Raw genomic sequence first — 16,564 nt, forward strand, 5'->3', positions numbered from 1 at the left:
TGGTGCTTCGTGCTCAATTAATAAGCAAAGGACTAGTGCCAGGCATGATGGCTCACACTTGTAATCCCAACACTTTGGGAGGCTGAAGTGGGCAGATCACTTGAGGTCAAGAGTTCGAAACCAGCCTGGCCAACATGATAAAACCCCATCTCTACTAAAATTACAAAAATTAGCTGGGTGTGGTAGCAGGCACTTGTAATCCCAGCTACTGGGGAGACTGAGGACTGAGAATCACTTTAACCCAGGAGGCAGAGGTTGCAGTGAGCCAAGATCATGCCACTACACTCCAGCCTGGGTGACAGAGTAAGACTCTGTCTCAAAAACAATAACAACAACAACAAAAAATAATAATAATAAATAACAAAAGGTCTTCCTGCTAACCTGCTCAGATTTGGACACTCCAAAGTGTTCTGTGGCCTCTGAACCTCAGTTTCCTCATCTACAAAATAGGGATAATAATATACAACTCAGAGAATTATTGTGTCTCATACCTATAATTCCAGCACTTTGGGAGGTGGAGGCTGAAGGATTACTTGAGCCCAGGATTTCAAAACCAGCCTGGGCAACAGAGTTGGACCCCGTCTCTAAACAAAAAGAAAGATTAACCAGGCATGGTGGCACACACCTATGATCCCATCTATGCAGATTACTTGAGCCCGGGAGGTCGAGGCTGCGGTGAGCTGTGATCGCGCCACAGCACTCCAGCCTGGGTAACCAAGTGAGACCTTGTCTTAAAAACTAAAAAAGAATTATTGTAAGAATTTGAAATAATATTCATAAATAACTAGTATAGTTCTTACCATGCTAGAGGTCCTGGAAATAGGGCAACTGTCATTATTATTTTTAGTCCTCCTAGTTAGTTTTCTGCTAGTCTCAGACCACCAACGGGCATTCCGTTCCCATCTCTCACATCCCCCAACTGACCCATCCTACTTTTTATCATTGCACACGTTACAGGTACTCTGTCCCTTCTCTGTGAGAAGCTAAACTGTTAGAAGATTCTAATGGAAAAGAGGAAACTAGGCCACTAGGGCTCATCGCAAACGGCATTAGCTAACTGAAAGGAAAGGTACATGGAAAATGATGAGATCATATATCAAAAAATGTAGGTGCATGCTTCTTTCATCTAATTTTGGGGCCAGACCGAAAGCAGGAATGAGGAGGCAGCATTTCCTAGGAATGAAAAGCAAGCTGGACAAAAGACATAAAAAACTCTCAGCTTAGCAGAAATTAAGGAGATGCAAATTAAAATTATAAGGACATACAAGTTTATACCTATGAGACCGGTAGAAATCTTAAAGTCTGAAAAAAATCAGATCTTGGCAAGAATTTTGGAGTATAACTTGATATAACCTCTTTGGAAAATATGGCCTTACCTAGAAAAATGGGGCATGTCCATATCCTACTACCCAGCAATTGCACTTCTAGGAATATTCCCCAGAGAAACTCTTACCCATGTGCACCAGAAGACTCAAATAAGAATTTTCATGGTTACATGGTTCTTTGTAACAGAAAGCTAGAAACAACCCAATGTTTGTCAATACTAGAATGGGTAGACAGTTATGATAAATTTATACAGTGAAGCACCATACAGCTGTGTAAACAAATGAACTACACCTGTGTGTATCAACTTGGATAACTCCTACATTGTAATTTTGAGGGAAAAATGTAAATCACAGAAGAATATGTACTGTATGATGTCATTACTATAAACACTAAAAACCAGGCTAACCTAAAGAGTATATTGTTAGTCATATATAAATAGAATGGTAAGCCTGTAATAAAAAGCGGAGGATGACAAACATAAAGTATGAGACCAGTTAGTTCTGAGTGAGATGGAAGGACTGCAGCCTGGAGTGTTGGAATACCTGTATTACTCAGAATCCTCCAGATAAATAAATAGGAAATAGGTAGATAGATATTTATTATAAAGTATTGTCTCACACCATTATGGAAACTGAGAAGTCCCACAGTCTACCATCTGCAAGCTGGAGACCCATGGAAATCAGGGAAGTAGTTTGAAGCCCTGAGAGCTGAAGAGGTGGTAGTGTAGATGCTGTCTCAACGCCTGAAAACCAGGAGAACTGAGAACAGGGAAAGATCTATGGCCCAGCTCAAGTAGTCACACAGAGAGTGAATTCAGCCTTCCTCCCCCTCTTTATTCTCTTCAGGCCCACTATGGATTGGATAATACCTACCCACATTGGGGTGGGCCATTTGCTTTACTCAGTCGGTCCATTCAAATGCTAATCTTGGCTGGGTGCTGTGGCTCAGGCCTGTAATCCCAACACTTTGGGAGGCTGAGGCAGGCAGATCACTTGAGGTCGGAAGTTTGAGACCAACCTGGCTAACATAGCAAAACTCCGTCTCTACTAAAAATACAAAAATTAGCCGGGCATGGTGGCGCACGCCTGTAGTCCCAGCTACTTGGGAGGCTGAAGTAGAGGAATCACTTAACCCAGGAGGCAGAGGCTGCAGTGAGCCAAGGTTGCACCACTGCACTCCAGCGTGGGCAACAGAGCAAGACTCCATCTCAAAAAAATAAAAACAAACCCCAATCCTTTCCAGGAACACCCTCACACACCCAGAAATAATGTTTAACCAGCTACCTGAGTACCCATTAGCCCAGTCAAGTTGGACATAAAATTAACCATCACAATACTCAAAGGGTTTCAAAAATATTAGTAATGTTCTATTTTATCTGGTATACCTTTGTGGATGTATTTTAAGCAAGTAAAGATGAAGGTGGGAAACAACAGATAAGTGTGGCACTCTATTTCAGGGGTGGAGAGATGTGAATGCTGGGTGGCAGATAGCTGAGCAGAAACACAATAGGAGTACTTGACACTTGATTTCGCTTTAAGGTGTTCTTTTTCCTCCATAAAGGGCTTTCTTTTTTTTTCTTTGGAGATGGAGTTTCACTCGTAGCCCAGGCTGGAGTGCAATGGCCCATTTTGGCTCACTGCAACCTCACCTCCTGGGTTCAAGCAATTCTCCTGCCTCAGCCTCCTGAGTAGTTGGGATTACAGGCGCCTGCCACCATGCCCAACTAATTTTTGTATTTTTAGTGGAGATGGGGTTTTACCATGTTGGCCAGACTGGTCTCAAACTCCTGACCTCAGGTGAATCACCTGCCTTGGCCTCCCAAAGTGCTAGGATTACAGGTGTGAGCCACCATGCCCGACCCGGATAAAGGGCTTTTAAAAAACTTTTGTCTAATTTATTATTATTTTCCTTTATAGGTTATGGGGTTTAGATTATGTTTTAAAAGGTCTTTCTTAATCCCAAGATTATTATTTTTTTAAGTTTGTTTCTCAGAGTACTTGAATGGGTTTTTATTTTTCTTTTGCATTTAAATCTCAGATCTTTCTGAAATTTGTTTTGGTTTTGGAGTGAGTGAATGAACCAGCTTTATTTTTGTTTTTAAACAATTCAGTTAATACTTTATTTATTAAATAAGCTTCTTTTTACCCATGGATTTGAAATACATTCTTTTTAAAATTTCCATATATATATATCTATATGTTTAGGTTTATTCCTAAACTATCTGTTCCATTGCCCATAGGAAGCTTTTTCAATTATTATAGTGCTATAATACATTTTAATATTTGGAAAAGTTAGTAAGCTAGTGTACCTTCAATGCCTTCTTTTTCAAAACTTTCATGACTTTTATCTCATGTTAATTTTTCTAGATGAACTTTAAGATTTCTTCAAGTTTTGGAAAACATTCTCTTCTCATTTATTAGGAATCAAACATCATTTATGGATTAATTTAGGAATCTTTCCATCCGAGAACCACAGGCTCCGTGTAAGTTCTTGAGTGTGCCAGGCAGTGGCCCACCTTGGACCTTCTGCTTGAATGCTCTTGCCCATAGATTCCCAAAGAGCTAGATCCCTTGGCTCCTTGAAGTCGTCCCAGAAAAGCCTATCCCCGACTGTACTATTAGTTATGGTTATCAGATATAAACGTCTCTCTCTGCTAAAACATGATCCTGTAAGGGCAGAGATTTTTGTGTTTTGTTCACTAACACATGCCAAGAACCTCAAACAATGCCTGGCACAAAGCAGACCATCCATAAATATTTGAAGTTTTAACATTAGGAATACTTGGCATATTACCTTTTCTTTTTATTACTATATATTTCAATGCTAAGAAAATGAGCAAAGGAAGTGAGCACCAATTAAATACAAACAAAAAACAAAAAGAGAAGAGAATGTAAATTAAAACAACAATGCAAGTCGTGTATATTTTCTCCAGGGAGACTGGCAGGCATTAAAGAAACAAATCATACCAACCCTGTATTGGCAAGAATTTAGGAAGTTGACACTTTAACTCCTGTTGGGGATATAAGTATTAGTTTGACAATGTGAATCAACATATTAAAGATTTTTCTCTTTGATCCTAAAATTCCACTCCTATAATTATTCTAAGGAAATAATGAAACAAGTCTTTGTAATGTAGAAAATGTTGAAACAACCTAAACATTCAACAATATGAGCTTGATTAAATAGAGTATGATACCCTTATGCAGTAAAATACTGTGCAAACATTAAGAATGATGTTAGCTGACCGGACATGGTGGCTCATGCCTGTAATCCCAGCACTTTGGGAGGATGAGGCGGGTGGATCATGAGGTCAGGAGTTCAAGACCAGCCTGGCCAAGATGGTGAAACCCTGTCTCTACTAAAAACACGCACACAAAAAATTAGCTGGGTGCGGTGGCAGACGCCTGTAATCCCAGCTACTCAGGAGGCTGAGGCAGGAGAATCACTTGAACCCAGAGGGCGGAGGTTGCAGTGAGCCAAGATCACGCCACTGCACTCCAGCCTGGGCAACAGAGTAAGACTCCGTCTAAAAAAAAAAAAAAAAAAAAAAAATGATACTAGCGATCTACTTTTTTTTTTTTTTTTGAGACGGAGTCTTGCTCTGTCACCCAGGCTGGAGTGCAGTGGCCGGATCTCAGCTCACTGCAAGCTCCTCCTTTCGGGTTCACGCCATTCTCCTGCCTCAGCCTCCCGAGTAGCTGGGACTACAGGCACCCGCCACTTCGCCTGGCTAGTTTTTTTTTGTATTTTTTAGTAGAGACGGGGTTTCACCGTGTTAGCCAGGATGGTCTCGATCTCCTGACCTCGTGATCCGCCCGTCTCGGCCTCCCAAAGTGCTGGGATTACAGGCTTGAGCCACCGCGCCCAGCCTCTACTTTTTTTTAGATGGACTCTCACTCTGTCACCCTGTCACCCAGGTTGGAGTACAGTGGCGTGATCTCAGCTCACTGCAACCTCCACCTCCCAGGCTCAAGCAATTCTCCTTCCTCAGCCTCCTGAATAGCTGGGACTAGGGGCACATGCCACCACGCCTAGCTAATTTTTGTATTTTTAGTAGAGACGGGGTTTCACCGTTGGCCAGGATGGTCTCCATCTCTTGATCTCATGATCCACTCACTTCAGCCTCCCACAGTGCTGGGATTACAGGTGTGACCACCATACCTGGCCCAGCTATCTACATTTTTTAACATGGTAAAAAGTTCGCAAGTGAAGTTTGTGATATGAAAGCACAGTTACTAAACAATATACTTTATTTTTATTTATTTAATTTTATTTTATTTTAGAGACAGAGTCTTACTCTTTCACCCAAGCTGAAGTACAGTGCCATGATCATAGCTCACTGCAACCTTGATCTCCTGGGCTCCAGTGATTCTGCCACCTCAGCCTCCCAAATAGCTGGGACTACAGGCACACACCACCACACCTGGCAAATTTTTTAACTTTTTTATAGAGACAGGGTCTCATTTTGTTGCCCGGGCTGAACAGTATACTTTAAATGACCAATTTTTTGTTTTAAAGATGCATGTATGGCTGGGCACAGTGGTTCATGCCTATAATCCTAGCACTTTGGGAGGCTGAGGTGGGCAGATCACTTGAGGTCAGGAGTTCAAAACCAACCTGACCAACATGGTGAAAACCCATCTCTACTAAAAATATTTTTAAAAATTAGCCAAGCGTGGTGGTGGGCACCTGTAATCCTAGCTACTCGGGAGGCTGAGGCACAAGAATCACGTGAACCTAGGAGGTGGAGGTTGCAGTGAGCTGAGATCATGCCATTACACTCCTGCCTGGGCAATAAGAGTGAGGCTCTGTCTCAAAAAAAAAAATGCATGTATGTATGTGAGTGTGAACAAAAATAAAACGGCTACCATGATATACAACAAAATGTTAACAGTCACTATCCTTGGATTGGTGAGATTTTTAAAAATTGTATCTTATATTTTACAGAATTGTAACTAACAAGTATTATTTTATTATGAGAGAAAAAAAAAAACAAGGCTATCATAAAACACAATCATGCTCACTCCTTTTCCCTGGCTAATCAGACATTGGCAGATTGTCCAGCTCTCTCATTACCACTGGAATCAGAGCCTGTACCCGTGGATTGTTTTTGCCCATAAAATGTGTAATAAGCTCAGAGAAAATTTCTGAAATGATCGTGTCACTTTCCTGTAATGCTCGTGAGTTGGCCAGTAACTGTGAAAGCTTGGCTACGCTGTCAGGTTTGAAGTTCTTCTCACACAGGTCCTGAATTGCAGTACAGGGTTGGATGACATTTTAAACTAGAGCCACTGATAGCGTAAGGGGGCGTGCCTATAGCGTGTAGTGCTTTCCTCTCCAAAAGCAAACAGTCTCCGCTTGCAACCTTGGTTTCTTCGTTCACAAAATGGAGATTACTATCTCTATCTGATGGTTGTGAGGATAAAGTATGTGGAGACAATCTGAAACCTGCGAAGTGCTATTTGATTAGTAGATATTATAGTGAAAGTAAATACCTAGTATATTACCTTCAGTATAAATTACCCAAGTGATCTGGGACTATGGCCTCTTTCTGGCCTGAACTTTAGTAAAACTTGAGCTGCTGTCTCCCAGAGGGTGAGGCAGGGCTTTCAATACAGGTAATAGATGATACAGTTTACTATAACTGGCCTCGCTTTTACTTGCTGCGTATCCAAAACTGGTTCTGTTCTATCCATAATCTTATATGCCTTTCCTATAAATTTCCCGGGGGCACTCCAATCTCTCTATAGATTACCCTGAAACTTTTAGGACGTAACCAAAGTCCATCTATCTTTTTGGGTTTCTATTGCCAGATCCATCTAGAATCAAGAAGGTCTGCAAGACCTCACAAGAATCAGTTTGATCAGCACTAAGGAATTTGTCAAAACAATGGTCACTTTAAATTGGATTTTTAAAATAAACTCATTAGACATTTTATAGTATTGACCATTCCCTCATTCCTGATATTCTCCTTCCTGAGTTTTCCTGACTCCAGGCTCCTTGGATTTTTCTACTGTCACTATTGAGAGGCAAAAGCAATACAACATAGGATTGAGTTCCATCAGTCACAGATTTGAATCCTGGATCTACTGTTCACTGAAGCCTTGGACCAGTGATAGAATACTGATAAGCCTTGGACCAGTGATAGAATACTGATAAGCCTTGGACCAGTGATAGAATACTGATAAGCCAAGTAATGTGAAGATAATAACAATACCTACCTTTTAGGTATACCATAGGATGGTTGTGAGAATTTTAAGAGAAATAGTTCATGTTAGGGTTTGGCCTATCATGAACACTGAATAAATAATTAACTCTCTCGCGGCCTCCTCTACCTCCTACACTGCACTTTCCCTTCCTTCTGTGTGGGGTGCTATCCAGAGTTATGTGCTTAGAGATCTTCTCCCGGAATGAGGTGTGCAGCCTCCACTACCACCTGAACACAGATGGCTCCCTTCCTATCTTCAGCCTTTATCTCTCTTCCTTACATATTTCTTTTTTTTTTTTTGAGATGGAGTCTCGCTTTGCTGCCCAGGCTGGAGTGCAGTGGTGCAATCTTGGCTTACTGTAACCTCCGCCTCCTGGATTCACACCATTCTCCTGCCTCAGCCTCCCGAGTTGCTGGGACTACAGGTGACCGCCACCATGCCTGGCTAATTTTTTTTTTTTGTATTTTTAGTAGAGACAGAGTTTCACTGTGTTAGCCAGGATGGTCTTGATCTCCTGACCTTGTGATCCACCTGCCTCGGCCTCCCCAAGTGCTGGGATTACAGGCGTGAGCCACCACACCCGGCCTCTTCTGTACATATTTTTTACCAGCTTCTGAACTCCTGCACCGTGCTGTCCACGATGCTGGCATCTCATACTTGACATGTCGAAAACTGAAGTTTCCCCTAAGACTCATTTTTTTCCCATGTCTGCCTTTCCTTTTCAATGTCATCACCATCCACTGAGTTATCCAAATCAGAAATACTGAAGTCAGCTTAACTCCTCCTCACTCATTTCTCCCTCCTGATTGGTTTTGATTGCAGAAGCTTGGCATCATCTGCCCAGAATCTTCTTTCTCTGCCACAAGGGCAAATTTGACAGCCACCGTGTTACAGCAATGGGACCCTGTATCTCATTTGAATGAATTGATCCAGAAGTTGACACCTGATGCCTGCTGGCTTTTGGACTTGGGACCATAGGAAACTCAAGTCCATTTGATTTAATAGCGGAAGCTGTAAGGTACAAGTGTGGGGCCATTAGTGGCCATGTTTCCCACCCCCTGAAGAAAATTAATCTCTAGCGAGGTAAAATGACTCTCATAGCAAGAGAGAAGACAGAGAAGAGAGAGGACCTAGACACATCACAGTGCCTGGTTGTTCTTGAAACCCATGTGTCTCCTTCTTCCTCCTGAAATTTGACCGTTCAACAACAAGTTAAGTTCAGAATTATTAAAGCTTAGAGTGCGAGTGTTGGAAAGTTATAGCTGAGATTCGAGAGGTGAGATGTAGATAACCCATAATGCAGAGTCCAAAACTGTATTGAAGAGTTTGGACTTTATCGTCACAGCAATTGTGAAGAAATTCAAAGATTTTAAATGATGTTTGAAAAGTAATTGAAAAGATCACTTTGGGCACGTTGTGGAAAGGGGATAAGGAGTAGCGGTTTGAAGGGTAAAACTCACAGCAAGAAGATCCGTTAGGAGGTTGCAATAATGCAGGGGAGAAATGATAGCAGTAAGGACTGAGGAGATGGCATGTGTTGAAGCAAAACAAAACATTCACTGGATTGGACTATCTTTGTCCATTCAGGCCACTATAGCAACATATCATATACTGGGTGGCTTATAAACAACCACAATTTATTTGTCACAGTTCTGGAGGCTGGGCAGTTAAAGATCAGGGTGCTGGCATGGTTGGGTTCTGGTGAGGGTCCTCTTTTGAGTTGCAACAGCTCACTTTTTGCTAGGTCCTCATATGGCAGAAGGAGCAAAAGAGCTCCCTTCAACATCCTTTATAAGGGTACGAAGTCCATTCATGAGGGAGGAGCTGTTATGATATAATCACTCCCCAAAGGCCACACCTCTTAATACCATTACCTTGGTGGTTAGGATTTCACCTAATGTAAATATCAGAAAAAATAGAGAAAAAAAACTAACATTCAGACCATATCCTGGATCTTCTTGGAAACTGGAACTAAGTAATGGAAACTGCTTTGTCATGTCCCCAAGGGCACTGCTGTTGGAGTTGCTGACTGCCTCTTTTATAAGATTGCTTTGGGCTCAGTACAGTTGCAGTAAACCTTCCTAATCTATTTCTTCTTGTTCCTACCTTGTATGGGTTGCTGGATCTCCAAGTACTGTTCCAGTGCAAATAAGATGAAGATGTGGGTGAGGGTCATGGGAAGAGAAAGGACATTTAATAAATACTAGTCATTATCCTCATAATTTCTAAGAGTAATCAGTCATAGTGTTATAACAATTTAAAAGAGCAATTAGGGGCTGCGCCTGGTAGCTTACGCCTGTAATCTTAGCACTTTGGGAGACTACGCCTGTAATCTTAGCACTTTGGGAGGCCAAGGCAGGTGGATTGGCTGAGCTCAGGAGTTTGAGACCAGCCTGGGCAACAACATGGCGAAACCCCATCTCTACTAAAAATACAAAAAATTAACTGGGCATGGTGGTGCACACCTGTAGTCCCAGCTTCTCCGGGAGGCTGAGGCACAAGAATCACTTGAACCTGGGAGGCATAGGTTGCAGTGAGCCAAGATCACCCCACTGCACTCCAGCCTGGGCAGCAGAGCAAGACTCTGTCTCAAAAAACAAACAAACACAAAAAGGAGCAATTAGGGAAGCACATATTTTGTAGAGAAAACATCACATATTAACATAAATTAACGAATGGAGAGACAACACTTGAACTTCTGTGTACCAAGACCAGCTGGGTCTGGGAGACCCTAACCCAGCAGCGCTAGAGGAATTAAAGACACACACACAGAAATATAGAGGTGTGGAGTGGGAAATCAGAGGCTCACAGCCTTCAGAGCTGACAGCCTCGAGCAGAGATTTACCCACATATTTATTAACAGCAAGCCAGTGATAAGGATTGTTTCTATAGATTATAGATTAACTAAAAGTATTCCTTATGGGAAACAAAGGGATGGGCTAAAATAAAGGGATGGGCCTGGCTAGTTATCTGCAGGAGGAGCATGTCCTTAAGGCACAGATGGCTCATGCTATTGTTTGTGGTTTAAGACTGCCTTTAAGCGGTTTTCCACCCTGGGTGGGCCAGGTGTTCCTTGCCCTCATTCTAGTAAACCCACAACCTGCCAGCGTGGGTGTCATGGCCATCATGAACATGTCACGGTGCTGCAGAGATTTTATTTATGGCCAGTTTTGGGGCCAGTTTATGGCCAGATTTGGGGGTGGGGGTGCTATTCCCAACCTGTCCCCTTTCTTTGATTTGCAAAGCAATAAAAGTAAAGGCAGCTTTGTCACGGTGAGCTACTTCTTACAGGAGTCAGAATCTGTATCTGCAGACTATACAACGGCAAACATAGATTAAAAGCACAATTACCATTGAAATCACAGAGCTTCCAAGTGTTTTTATCCGTTTTAATGGGTTATTAGCTGCTAATCTGTCTGCAGCTCCTTCAAGCACTCCAGTTCCTGGCATTAAGGTCAGGTGTGCCTGGGATGCTTTAAATATTTGTTCTTTTAATTTTGTAATATCCAAAGACAAGTTTGTAGAGTGTCTTTCTAGATGCTTTTTTATTCTTTCCTAAATTTTGATCTTATTAAGAGCTATTAATAGTTTCCACAAATCCTGATGTTTAGCTCCCACAACAGGCCATATCATTTGAGGTTGAAGTGCCGCTATACTGCCATGGTTCCAGACAATAGGAACTCTTGCCTTACTTCTTATCATTTCTACCATCTGACCATTTTGTTCAGACCAGCTGAACATAGTGTGGCCGGGGCACACAGACTGAGAGGTGCAATTCAAGCTAAACATCCCGTTAGGGGACCAATCAATAGTGATTCCGTAGGAAACATCACGCAACACCTCTGCCTGTTCTGCAGTGCAACCTTCCTAAATAAGTATGTTCATTTTTTCTGACCAGGCTCAATTTCGTTTACAAATAGGTTTTTGAGGGCGGTATGCCTCAATTATAGGAGCAGATTTATTATGGTAAATACTGAGATTAGAAAGCATGTATAACTGTGTCATAGAGTGATTACATCCAGGCATTGTTGCCAGCCAAGATTGAGAAATATGCCCAATAAGTATAATTGTTCTCTGTGTCAGCCCTTGTTGAAGGAATACTCATGGCAGTAGTGATCACCGCTATCATAGCTACCATTAAATTACCCATTGTGACTGTTGTCCTGCTTTCCTCAGGTTTTCTTCTGCCGTCTGTGACAGCTTCTTGATCTGTCCCCAGGTGGGTGACTCTGTTCAATGGGTGTTGCTTGTGACAGCTGGGGTCCTTCTCAGTGTCAGTCTCGACATGGCTGCAACTGAGGGGTCCCCAGAATCCTCCCGGAATCCCTTCCTGAGCATCTGGATCATGATAAGGTTTCAGGTGTCTTGATGATATCCAAATCGGCTGTTGATTTTGACCTGGAGAAACACAAGCATAACCTCGACCCCAAGTTATTACTTTACCTATTTCCCAAATTTGTTGTCAGATCTCTCCACCAAACCAGTTCTTATGCTTCTGTCTTTGCAGCTGGTTTCTGTAGATTCTGTTCAGCTGCTGATAACATCTGGCCTTTGGGCAGGCTCAAAAAATTTAAAGTTAATAATGCTGGATTCAATTGTGTATTGGCTATCCCGTAATCCCTATTTCCCTCCCTTTTTGTTTTTGTCATCAGTTGTTTATCTGTATGAAATAGCAACTGAGCATTTTTAATTAACTGTGTGGAATGAACCACATATGAAGAATCAGAAATCACATTAATAGGCATATTAAAAGCAGTCGATACCTCAATTACAGCTACAAGCTCCACTTTTTGAGCTGAAGTATAGGGTGTCTGGAAAACTTTACTCTTCAAACCAGAATAAGAAGCTTTACCATTACTAGACCCATCTGTAAAACAATGAAAACACTTAGCAGGCTGCAGGTTGTTTACTGCAGGAATTGTAAATGCAAACTGTTCACAGTCTTGCTCAGCTAAAGAGATAGTAAAGAAACAGCCTTTTAAATCTATGACTATTAAAGGCCAATTTTAAGTCCTCTAAAGCCTCCAGTTTCTCTTTACTCAACGGCCATTGTTCTATCCAAATTGACTTATCTGTTAACCATTTTAAAGGTATAGGTTCTGGAGGCTTAACAATGGCTGCCATCAAAAATGATATCCTAAACCTTGGCGGGAACGTTGTCTTTCCATTTGAAGCAGTTCCTTTAAACCGTGCAAATTTTTTTCTAGTCCCATACCAGGGACATATCCCATTTCATGCGTCATATGTTGACTTTGAGGGCTGTATAATTGTTCTGGAATTAGAACTTGTGCTCCTCATTATTGTAATAAATCTCTCCCCCATAAATTTATAGGTGCAGAAGTTATAATTGGTTGAATACTCCCAGGTTGTCCATCGGGCCCTTCACAATGCAAAATGTAACTATTTTGATATACTTCAGGGGCTTTACCAACTCCAACTATGTTAAATTGAGCAGGTTGAATTGGCCACACGGACAGCCAGTGCTGAAGAGAAATGATTGTATCTACCAAACCTTTAAATTTCTTTCCCTGAATAGTTATTTCACAGGTAGGACATTTATTAGTAATTTGATTCACCCAATAAGCTGCTTTGCCTTGTTTATTTGTGCTTCCAAATCCTCCTGTTCATTTAATTTCACTTTTCCCCATTTCCACATACGGCACAATCAGGAGCTGTGCTATATGCTCTCCTGGCTCTGCTTTCCAGGGAACAGAAGTAGATATAACAATTTGAATTTCCCGATTGTAATCTGAATCAATGACTCCTCTATGTATTTGTACCCCTTTTAAATTTAAACTAGACCTTCCTAGAAGTAATCTTGTCTTCCCTGCTGGCAAGGGTCCACAGACTCCTCTTGGGACCTTTTGCAGGGGTTCCCCAGGCAGAAGGCTGACAGCTTTTGTGCAGCATAAATCTACTGCAGCACTACTGGCTGTGGCAGGAGACAGACATTGTACAGGGGTGAGGGAATGGCCTGAGCTGGAAATGCCCTGGTTTGGAACAGGGCCCAAGATGGGCCCCACATGGCGTTTCCTGAATTTAAAAGGAAAAGGCTCTGAGAGGAGCCGGGCACATTCCTCAGCCCCGGGCTCAAAACAAACAAGCCCAATACAAACACATCCCATCCTCCCATCCCACCACATATCGCCATATATCTCTCAAACTTCCTGAGCCCAGTACAAACACATCCCATCCTCCCATCCCACCACATATCGCCATATATCTCTCAAACTTCCTGAGCCCAGTACAAACACCACCTGGAAAAGTCTCCGATAAGGAGGCAGCCGTTCAAAGTTTTACTGAAAGCGCGGGAACCAAAAAGAATTCCTTTGTTCCCCTGTAACTTTCGGGCTATAAAAAGCAAACACTCGCATTGTTCAGGGCCCTCTTGTATGCTGTGTAATGGAGGGACCAAGTTCGAACTTCTCGTAAAGATCCTTGCCGCTTGGCTTTGACTCTGGACTCTGGTGGTCTTCTTTGGGGAATAGAGGGTCTGGGCATAACAGCTCAAATGTAGCTATAGTATTTCCCTGTTGATCAGGTGGATGTATTCTAACAGGGAACTGCTGAGCCTCTAAATCACCTTCTCGTCTAGCTTGCTGATTTCTTGCCTGAATAGAACTGAGAGTGGTCGCTCAAGGCTCTGCTTGAACACTCACTGGGGCAACTACTTTTTGCCCAGTGTCCTCCAGAAAAGAAAGATCTGGAGGATCAGGCTACTCTTTTTCTTTGAAATAATAATGAGGGGGTGCAGAAGGGTAGGGAGAAACATCCCCTTAGGGGACCAAGGGCAAGACTCTGTCTCAAAAAACAGACAAACACACAAAGGAGCAATTAGGGAAGCACATAGAGAAAACATCACATATTAACATAAATTAACGAATGGAGAGACAACACTTGAACTCTATGTGCCAAGACCAGCTGGGTCGGGGAGACCCTAACCTAGCAGTGCTAGAGGAATTAAAGACACACACATAGAAATATAGAGATGTGGAGTGGGAAATCAGGGGTCTCACAGCCTTCAGAGCCGACAGCCTCGAACAGAGATTTATCCATGTATTTAAAGATGTACCCATCATTAAATAAATAATTAAAGAGTTACCCATGTTTGCCAGCTAAAGCAAGGTGAACTAAACAGCCTTGTTGCTCACACAGAACCTGTTTGGTGGTCTCTTCACACGGATGCGTGAGACATTTGGTGCCAAAGACCCGGGTCAGAGGGACTCCTTCGAGGGACCAGTTCCCTGTCTTCACCCTCACTCCATGAAGAGATCCACCTATGATGTCAGGTCCTCAAACCGACCAACCCAAGGAACATCTCACCAATTTCAAATCGGGTAAGTGGTCTTTTCACTCTCTTCTCCAGCGTCTCTCGCTACCCTTCAATCTTCCTCTCTCACTACACTTCAATCTGCCTGTCCTTCCAATTCCAGTTCTTTTTCCTCTCTAGAAGAGACAAAGGAGACACATTTTATTCTTGGACCCAAAACTCCGGCGCTGGTCACGGACTCGGGAAGACAGCCTTCCCTTGGTGTTTACTCATTGCAGGGACACCTTCCTGATTGTTCACCCATACTGCATTGGTGTCTGACCACCGCGGGGACGCCTGCCTTGGTCATTCACCCACATTCCCTTGGTGGCAAGTCAATTGCGGGGATGCCTGCTTTGGCTGCTCACCCACATTGCAGCCCAGGGCTGCTCCCCACCTCCCTTCTCCCTGTCTCTACCCTTCTCTTTAAACTTGCCTCCTTCACCATGGGCAACCTTCCACCCTCCATTCCTCTTTCTTCTCCCTTAGCCTGCGTTCTCAAGAACTTAAAACCTCTTCAACTCTCGCCTGACCTAAAACCTAAGCGTCTTATTTTTTTCTACAACACCGCTTGGCCCTAATACAAACTTGTCAATGGCTCTAAATGGCCAGAAAACAGCACTTTTGATTTCTCCATCCTACGAGACCTAGATAATTTTTGTCGAAAAATGGGCAAATGGTCTGAGGTGCCTGGCGTCCAGGCCTTCTTTCACATATTGGTCCCTCCCTAGTCTCTGCCCCCAGTGTGATTTGTCCCAAATCTTTCTGCTTTTTCTCCTGTCTGTTCCTTCAGTCTCCACCCCCAGCTCTGAGTCCTTTGAATCCTTTTCTCCAGACTCATCTGACCTCTCCCCTTCTCCCAGGCTGCTCCTCACCAGGCCAAGCCAGATCCCAATTCTTCCTCAGCCTCTGCTGCCCCACCCTATAATCCTTCTATCACCTCCGCTCCTCACACCCGGTCTGGCTTACAGTTTCGTTCCGCGACTAGTCCTCCTCCACCTGCCCAACTATTTCCTCTTAAAGAGGTGGCTGGAGCTGAAGGCATAGTCAGGGTACGTGTGCCTTTTTCTCTATCAGACCTTTCCCAAATCAGCCAGCCTTTAGGCTCTTTCTCATCAGACCCCACTAAATAGATACAGGAATTCTGATATCTAACTCTGTCCTACAATTTAACCTGGAGTGACTTAAATGTCATCCTGACTTCTACCCTTTCCCCAGATGAACGGGAATGAGTTTTTTCTCTAGCCCAGTCTCACACTGATAACTGCCAGCTTCATGAGCCAGACCTCCAGGAAGGCATTAGAGCAGTTCTCCGAGAAGATCCCCAAAGGAACTATCCGGCAGATTCCCCAGGTATAGCTAGGCCAGATTACGTGCTTTCCTGCCTAGTTGAAGGGGTTAAAAAGGCAGCTTACACGCCGGGCGCGGTGGCTCACGCCTGTAATCCCAGCACTTTGGGAGGCCGAGGCGGGCGGATCACAAGGTCAGGAGATCGAGACCACAGTGAAACCCCGTCTCTACTAAAAATACAAAAAATTAGCCGGGCGCGGTGGCGGGCGCCTGTAGTCCCAGCTACTCAGGAGGCTGAGGCAGGAGAATGGCGTGAACCCAGGAGGCGGAGCTTGCAGTGAGCCGAGATCGCGCCACTGCACTCCAGTCTGGGCGACAGCGTGAGACTCTGTCTCAAAAAAAAAAAAAAAAAAAAAAAAAAAAAAAAAGA

Source organism: Theropithecus gelada, chromosome 12, assembly GCF_003255815.1.
Source record: "Theropithecus gelada isolate Dixy chromosome 12, Tgel_1.0, whole genome shotgun sequence".
NCBI classification, from domain to species: Eukaryota; Metazoa; Chordata; class Mammalia; order Primates; family Cercopithecidae; genus Theropithecus; species Theropithecus gelada.